This window comes from Pseudophryne corroboree, chromosome 5 (genome assembly GCF_028390025.1).
Source record: "Pseudophryne corroboree isolate aPseCor3 chromosome 5, aPseCor3.hap2, whole genome shotgun sequence".
Classification (NCBI taxonomy): domain Eukaryota; kingdom Metazoa; phylum Chordata; class Amphibia; order Anura; family Myobatrachidae; genus Pseudophryne; species Pseudophryne corroboree.
This window is the reverse complement of record NC_086448.1, coordinates 461,510,323-461,518,972: the sequence shown is the minus strand read 5'-3', so window position 1 is coordinate 461,518,972 and position 8,650 is coordinate 461,510,323. Positions and strand designations below refer to the sequence as shown.

Genomic DNA, 8,650 nt, shown 5'->3' with positions numbered 1-8,650 from the left:
ACTAGAAAAACTGTTATGGAGCTCCCCTAGCTGTGACCGGCTCCTCCGGGCACATTTTCTAAACTGAGTCTGGTAGGAGGGGCATAGAGGGAGTAGCCAGCCCACACTATTAAACTCTTAAAGTGCCAGTGGCTCCTAGTGGACCCCGTCTATACCCCATGGTACTAATGTGGACCCCAGCATCCTCTAGGACATAAGAGAAAATAAATAAATAAATAAATAAAGCCTGGAAAAGTAAAAAATATCACTGCCGTTGCCAAAAGGCCGGGGCAAAGGAAAAAGTGTATGCAGACAGAAGTGGTGAAGTGTAAGTGCAAAGTGACATACTAGTACAAGGTGGATTGCTCACCAGCGCATTTTCAGGCACCCCTGGCTCTGCTGGCACCAGGAGCACTTAGCACCTCAGGCTTCATGCTGCTCCCAACCTCCAGCCAGACTAAGCTTTGTCCCTGCTCAATGCCAGGGTATAGGACCAAGTCTCGGAATGAGAACAGATTCTAAACTGGGCTGTTCTCTGCTCCACCACTATGGTCCTATTTAAACCCTCTAAAAGGACAATGGATACTGAGCACAGTTTTTCTCCACTCTCGACTAGAGTCAGTCCCTTCCCAGCATGGTACTCCACAAGGTGGTTCTCTAGTCCACACCAGGGGCCTCTCTCGCCCCCAGTGTAAGAACAGGTACTACACTGTTTCCCTTGAGCAGAAACTACACTTGATCTTAGCCAAAAGGCTGAGAAGCGATTAAAGTAGATTAAGCCAGCAGAAAAAGGTGCAAACTGAAGGGGTCAAACAACAAAAGCTTTGTGTTTTCGGAGGGACCAGATCATAGTCCCCATTAATAATGAGGGGACTGCAATCTGTAGCACTAATTAGCCTTCTGCAGCAGTAATGTGCAGTCAGGGTAAGCATCAGAGGCATACTGCAGTATACAGGGGCAGATCCAGAACAAAATAACGGGGGGTGGGGGGGTGGGTGGTGGTTCACAGAGGCGGGAAGGGGGGGTTGCATTTGCCTAAGGGACATGCACTCCTAGGAAAGTGTTTATAGCCATGCAATGAGGGCGTGGCCTCAAAGGGAATGGCATATTCACAAGTCACTGGGTGATGGGAAGAGGCAGTGGGTGATGGGGAGAAGGTGAGAGGGTGAGGCAGTGGGTGACAAGTAGAGGGTGATGCCCATGGAGAGGCAGAGGGTGACAGGAAAGAGATGGTGATGGGGAGATAGTGACATGGGAAAGCCAGAGGGTGAGGCATTGGGTGATGGGAGAGATAGTGAGAAATGGAGAGGCAGTGGGTAACATAAGTGGATGACATGGAGAGGCAGTGGATTATGCCAGGGAGAGGCAAAACTAAGACAAAAAGAAGTTGACGAGAGGGCCAGTAAGTGACTGAGGGAGAAGAAGTGGGAGACAGTGAGAAGATGATGGGGAGAGGCAGTAGGTGACAGCTATGAGAGGGCGACAAGCAGTGGGTGAGAGGGTGATAGGGAGAGGCAGTGAGTAATGTCAGGTAGATGGTGACAGGGAGAGGCAGTGGGTGATGAGGAGAGGCAGTGGGGTACAGGGAGAGAGTAACGCTTTGGAAAGGCAGACGGTGACAGGAGAGAGAGGATGATGGGGAGTTAGTGATGCAGTGGGTGATGGGGGGAGATAGTGGGACATGGAGAGGCTGTGATTGACAGGAGTAAGTGACAAGGAGAGGCAGTGCATGATGCCAGGGAGAGACAGAGGATGGCATGGAGAAGGTGGTGGGAGAGGCAGTAAGTGAAAGAGAGAGGGTGATGAGGAGAGGTAGTGGGTGAATGCCAGAGAGAGGGTGACAGGTAGTGGGTGAGAGGGAGAGGATGACAGGGAGAGGCAGTGGGTGATGCCAGGTAGAGGGTGACAGGGAGAGGCAGTGGGTGATATATAGGAGGGCACTGGGCTGGATGGGAAGGGGGCAGTGACATGGTGGTGGGAAGGGGGACACTAAGCTGGAGAGGGGGGTACACTGGTTTGAATGAGGGGGGCACACTGTAAATGAACTACCTGTGGTTTTTTTTGCTGAGGCACAGTAAGGTGGGGCAGTGGGCTGGCTGGGGGAGGGGGGATACACTGTGCTGGCAGAGTGGGAGACACTGAAATGGGTGTAGTTAAATGGTGGGGACACTGGGCTGGATTGGGGGGGAAATTTGTGAATAGAGGCACTGGGCAGGATGGGAAGAGGGCAGTGAGATAGGGGTGGGAGAGGGAAACACTGGGCTGAATGAGGGAGGGATCACTGTGACTGGACTGGCTGAGTTTTAGGTGGGAAGTAGTGCGATGGGCGCAGTGGGTTGGTGGGTTGTACACAGGGAATTACCCTTACCCACTAATTTAGCATGGCTGTACCCAGACACTACAGTGGTGACTGCCCCTCTCCCAGCTGCTGTCCTGAGGATGCTGCCCTCTATGAGAACGTCTGCCTGTTACCAGCCCTGATATGGGTGGACAGAAGGTAACAAAGGTAGGAGGGGGAGTGGACATTTTATTATTATTATTATTATTATCCTTTATTTATATGGCACCACAAGGGTTCCATATCACCCAATTACAGAGTACATAAGCAATTAATCAAAACAGGAAAACAGCAACTTACAGTTGAAGACAATATAGTACAAGTACAGGGTAAATAAACACTGAACTAAGTATCAGGGTGGCAGAAAACTGCAGGATTTAGTGCAGTTAAAGATTATTAAAGTAAGAAGAGGATAAGAATATGATGAAAGAGATAGGCGTGACACAGATGGGATAGAAAGAGCGTGAAACAGAGGTTTAGGGGGATATTTGGCTAGGTTTGGTGAAGAAGTGGGTCTTGCGAGCCCGTTTGAAGTTTTGTAGAGAGTCTGAGGGGGAGAGGTAGAGAATTCCAGAGAAAGGAAGCAGCACATGAAAAATCTTGGAGGTAGGAGTGGGAGGATGTAATCAGAAGACAGGAGAGTTTATGTACATTAGCAGAGTGAAGAGTACGGGTGGGAGTGTAAAGGGAGATAAGGTCAGAGATGTAAATGGGAGAGGAGTGGGTGAGTGCTTTGTAGATTAGTGTGAGAAGCTTGAATTGGATTCTGAAAGGGAAAGAAAGCCAGTGAAGGGCTGTTAGTAGACGAGGGGTGGGCATAGTGCGTTCTGTGAGGAAAAGGAGCCGGGCTGAAGCATTGAGGATAGATTGGAGTAGAGAGAGGCATTTGTCAGGGATGCCAGTCAGGAGGAGATTATAGTATTATAGTCTGAAAATGACCAGTGAGTGTATAAGGGTCTTAGTAGCATCCTGTGTGAGAAAGGGTCTGATCCTGAAAATATTCTTTAGATGAAAATGGCAGATTTGTGAGATGTGATGAATGTGTGGTTTGAAGGAGAGGCAGGAGTCAAGGATTACTCCAAGACAGCGCACTTGGGAGCTAGAGGAGATAGTTGTGCCATCAATAGATAATGAAATTGTGAGAGGTGAGGTTGTGCGGGATGGTGGAAGATGATCAGCTTAGTCTTGGACATGTTAAGTTTAAGAAAGCGCTGGCACATACAAGAAGAGATAGCAGAGAGACAGTTAGATATACGAGTGAGGAGAGTGGGAGAGAGGTCCGTGGATGAAAGGTAGATTTGAGTATCATCAGCATAGAGATGATGGGGGTAATTCCGAGTTGATCGCAGCAGAAAACTTTTTAGCAGTTGGGCAAAACTATATGCACTGCAGGTGGGGCAGATGTAACATGTGCAGAGAGAGTTAGATTTGGGTTGGTTATTTTGTTTCTGTGCAGGGTAAATACTGGCTGCTTTATTTTTACACTGCAATTTAGATTTCAGATTGAACACAGCCCACCCAAATCTAACTCTCTCTGCACATGTTATATCTGCCCACCCTGCAGTGCACATGGTTTTGCCCAACTGCTAACAAGTTTTCTTGGAATTAGGCCCGATATTGGAAGTTAAAAAAAGAACTAATCAGTTTACCTAAAGAGGATGTATAGAGAGAGAAAAGGAGAGGACCAAGAACAGAATATGGGGAACACCTACAGTTAGTGGAAGTGGGGGGCAGATGGAGGCATGAGTGGAGACAGGCAATGAACGATCAGAGATGTAGGAAGATAGCCAAGAGAGGATAGTATCACGCAGACCAATGGAGTGAAGGATTTGCAGAAGGAGAGGGTGGTCCACAGTGCTAAAAGCAACAGAGAGGTCAAGAAGAATAAGCAGAGAGTAGTGGCCCTTAGATTTGGCAGCATGGAGGTCATTGCAGACTTTTGTGAGGGCAGTTTCAGTGGAGTGGAGAGGTTGGAAGCCAGACTGGAATGGGTCAAGCAGTGAGTGTGAGGAAAGAAAGGAAGTAAAGCGGTTGTAGACAATACGCTCAAGGAGTTTGGAGGCAAAAGGGAGGAGAGAAATGGGTCAATAGTTGGAGAGAGTGTTTGGATCAAGGGTAGGTTTTTTTGAATAGGAGAGACAAAAGTATGCATAAAGGCAGAGGAGACAGTGCCTGATGAGATAGTGACATTGAGTAAATGGGCAAGATGGGAACAGGCAGAAGGAGAGAGGTAGCAGAGGATGCAGGAGGGGATAGGGTCAAGTGGGGAAGTGGTGGTAGGGAGGAACAGGGCTTCCTCACCAGATACATAGAAGAAAGATGTCAGAGTTGGTGAGAGGGATGGGGAGGGGCGGTAAGGGATAGGAGGTGGTTGGTTGCTGATGGTCTGGTGGGATGTGATGTCCTGACATATGGAGTAAATTTTGGTTGTGAAATAAGTGGCAAGTCAAGAGCAGAGAGTGAGGAGGGGAGACGAGGTGGAGGTGGGCAGAGGAGTGATTTGAGAGTGGCAAAGAGGCGCCGGCGGTTGGAAGACTGGGAGGAGATGATGCTCTTGAAGTATGAAGTACGTTCAGCAATGGAAAGAGCAGCACAGCATGAGTTTGAAATGGAAGAAGTCTGCCTTAGAGCATGATACCCTCCAGTGTCGCTCAGCAGTACATGAGCATTTTTGCAGATATCTGGTGCATTTGGTGTGCAAAGGTAGAGGTGTTTATTTGTGATGGTGAATAGTGGTTGGTGGAGCGACAGAGTCAAGAGCAGAAGTAAGAGATGCATTGTATAGGGAATTGGCTTGTTCAGGGCACGAGAGAGAGAGAATAGGAGAGAGAAGTGAGTCAGGGAGGATAGAGATGTGGTGTCGATAGCCTCAATGCTATGTGATGGTAGCCTTAGGAGGTAGAGATGGGGAAGCAGAGAGAGATAAGTTAAAAGAGAGCAGGTGGAGGAGATCTGGGTGCAGGTGGGAGCAACAGGATGCCGGGCTCAGTAATAGTCACTTAGAGGCTGGAAAGGGGGAGGACGGAGAAGCCGAACACGTACATCAGTGTTTCCCAACCTCGGTCCTCAAGGCACACTAACAGTCCTGGTTTTAGTGATACCCAGGCTTGAGCACAGGTGACTTAATTAGTACCTCAGTTATTTTGATTTAACCATCTGTGCTGAAGCCTGGATATCACTAAAACCTGCACTGTGAGGGTCATTCCGAGTTGTTCGCTCGCAAGCTGCTTTTAGCAGCTTTGCACACGCTAAGCCGCCGCCTACTGGGAGTGAATCTTAGCATAGTAAAATTGCGAATGAAAGATTCTCAAAATTGCGATTACACACCTCTTAGCAGTTTCTGAGTAGCTTCAAACTTACTCGGCATCTGCGATCAGTTCAGTGCTTGTCGTTCCTGGTTTGACGTCACAAACACACCCAGCGTTCGCCCAGACACTCCTCCGTTTCTCCAGCCACTCCCGCGTTTTTCCCAGAAACGGTAGCGTTTTTTCGCACACACCCATAAAACGGCCTGTTTCCGCCCAGAAACACCCACTTCCTGTCAATCACATTACGATCACCAGAATGAAGAAAAAACCGTGTGAAAAATTCCTAACTGCATAGCAAATTTACTTGGTGCAGTCGCACTGCGGACATTGCGCATGCGCATTTGCGACTAATCGCTCCGTTGCGAAAAAAAAATAACGAGCGAACAACTCGGAATGACCCCCTGTAGGTGTGCCTTGAGGACCGCGGTTGGGAATGCCTGATGTACATGCTTAAACAGAAACGTCTGAAAGCAACAGGACTGCCCCATTTCACTTCACACTGCACTTATAGGTGCAGTGCCTGTGTATGTCAACTGTACACACTGTGTTGCTGCACTATTAATAATAAAAGAAAAAAAAATCTACTAAATGATAGGGGGGTGGGTAGGCTGGGGCCTTGGTGCCCCTCCCCCTTGAATCTGCCTATGTCAGTATACTACAGAGTTTTGTCTGTAAAAATTATAAGAATAATACAAAAAAGATTTTTATAACTTAGAAATATCATCTTTGTATTATCCATATCATCTTTGTATTATTCTAATCAGTTTTATGGTCAAAACTCAGCACAAAATCATATATGTGTCAATGTATGTGCAAATCTGGCTCTGATAGTAGCCAGTGCCTCCCCAGCCACCTCACCGCATCTCACTGATCTGCAGGATATTTCTGTGAAATCTCCTGTATTAGACTATTAGTATATTGGGGGTCATTCCAACCCGATCGCTCGCTGCAGTTTCTCGCAGCGCAGCGATCGGGTCAGATCTGCGCATGCGCCGGCGCATGGCAGCCATTGTTGCCTAGCAATCGCCTCTGAAGCAGAGGTGGTCGCTGGGCGGGAAGGGGCTGGACGGCGGCGTTAAGTCGCCGTTTAGGGGGCATGGTCCGGCCAATGCTGGCGTGGCCGGACTGTTGGGGGGGCCGCGGTGGCTGCGTGGTGTCACATGCAGCCGCTGCGAGCCGGGGAGCGATGAGTAGCTAGGGGCCAGCACGCTAAAGCTACGCTGGTCGGAGCTACTCTTGAAGTGCAAAGGCATTGCCGCTGTGCGATGCCTTTGCACTTCTGTGGGGGTGGGAGCTAAAAAATGCTAAATTTAGCACAGCTATGATCAACTCGGAATGACCCCCATAGGGCCTAATTTAAAGTTGATCGCAGCAGCAAATTAGCAGTTGGGCAAAACTCATGTGCACTGCAGGGGGGGGTAGATATAACGTGCAGAGAGAGTTAGATTTGGGTGGGGTGTGTTCAAACTGAAATCTAAATTGCAGTGTAAAAATAAAGCAGCCAGTATTTACCCTGCACAGAAACATAATAACCCACCCAAATCTTACTCTCTCTGCACATGTTATATCTGCCTCACCTGTAGTGCACATGGTTTTGCCCAACTGCTAACAAATTAGCTGCTGCAATCAACTCTGAATTACCCCCATAGTACCATAAAATTATGCAGGAACTGCAGGTCCTAAATAATTTTACTTAAAAAAAAAATCCTTGATGAATAGGCCCCTTAGTTATAGTTCAAACATTTTTGAAGTTGTAAAAAGTGCCTGTGCAGCATACATCCTATATTTTCTAATGTGATGACAACATTTAAGAACTTTCAAATGGACCACAGTAACATATGCAGGGACAGATTAAGGGTTGTGGGGGCCCCTGGGGAAACAGAGCACAACCCAAAACCCACACAGGCAGACACACACACACACACACACACACACACACACACACACACACACACACACACACACACACACACACACACACACACACACACACACACACACACACTTAACCAGGGGTCTCACCCACAGCAGTGTCACCAGCGGCTCCTCTCTGGCACTACTTTCTGGGTCCTCAGTATGGAGCTGTAAAGGGTGAACGGTTTAAGCCCCCTTGTCTATACAAAAGGTGCAGGCTTCTGTCTTTTTGGAGACAATGCAGAAACCTGCCCCTACTGGAACTCTGGAAGGGTGAAAGAAACATAGTAGAAAGTGAAACCTGCCCCTATGGGAGATCTGGAAGGGTGAAAGAAACAGTCCTTTAAATTTTCTGCAGTGTTCTCTTCCATAGCTTCGTCTCTGGAGCTGACAGTAATTATAATCTCCCCCTCAGCAGGAGATCTAGGAGACCTGAAATGAGATCTACTGTATTGCTTAATTGTATGTTCTAAGAGGGAGTCAGCCACTGGCATATCTATAATGCGTGCAGTGTGTTCGGTGAATGTGGGCCCGAGTCTAGGAGGGGGCACACTGCACACACTTCCCCCATTTCTTTAATACTCACCTCTCTGGAGTCTCCGTCGTCATCAGCAACAGAGTACAACTCTCCAGGAAATTGGCGTTTTGCGCGTGCAGAGTAGAGATCTGTGCATGCGCATCTGATCTCCTAGTGCTCAGACTCTACATAGTGTTGCCAGCAAGAGAGGAGGGGGCCTAGACAGAGGCTGCACATCAGACTCAGTGGAAGGGGGTGGGGGGGGGGGCTGTGTATATGATTGTGTATACCTCCCAACATGACCCATTCCAGGAGTGAAAGAATGCTCTCTACCTGGACTTTCCTCTTAATATATGATTATAGTCACCTGTGTTGAACTATATCATTGATAAGAAAAGTGTTTCAACACAGGTAATTGTAATCATAACTCAAGAATTTTTTCCCTTCTGGAATGGGTCATGTTGGAATGTATGGATTGTGTACATTAAATTTAGCCCAGTGATTTATATTAGATTTAAACTAATAGTTTAATAATGCCTGGGTACTGTTCATAGCTCCACCTAATTGAAAGACAACTACTTTATAAAATTTACT

General features: G+C 47.7%; 1 pseudogene; it reads right to left on the bottom strand.

The window, feature by feature from the left end:
- Positions 1-592: 592 nt before the first annotated feature.
- LOC134931226 (U2 spliceosomal RNA) lies at positions 593-744 on the bottom strand (annotated as a pseudogene).
- Between the last annotated feature and the right edge of the window lie 7,906 nt (positions 745-8,650).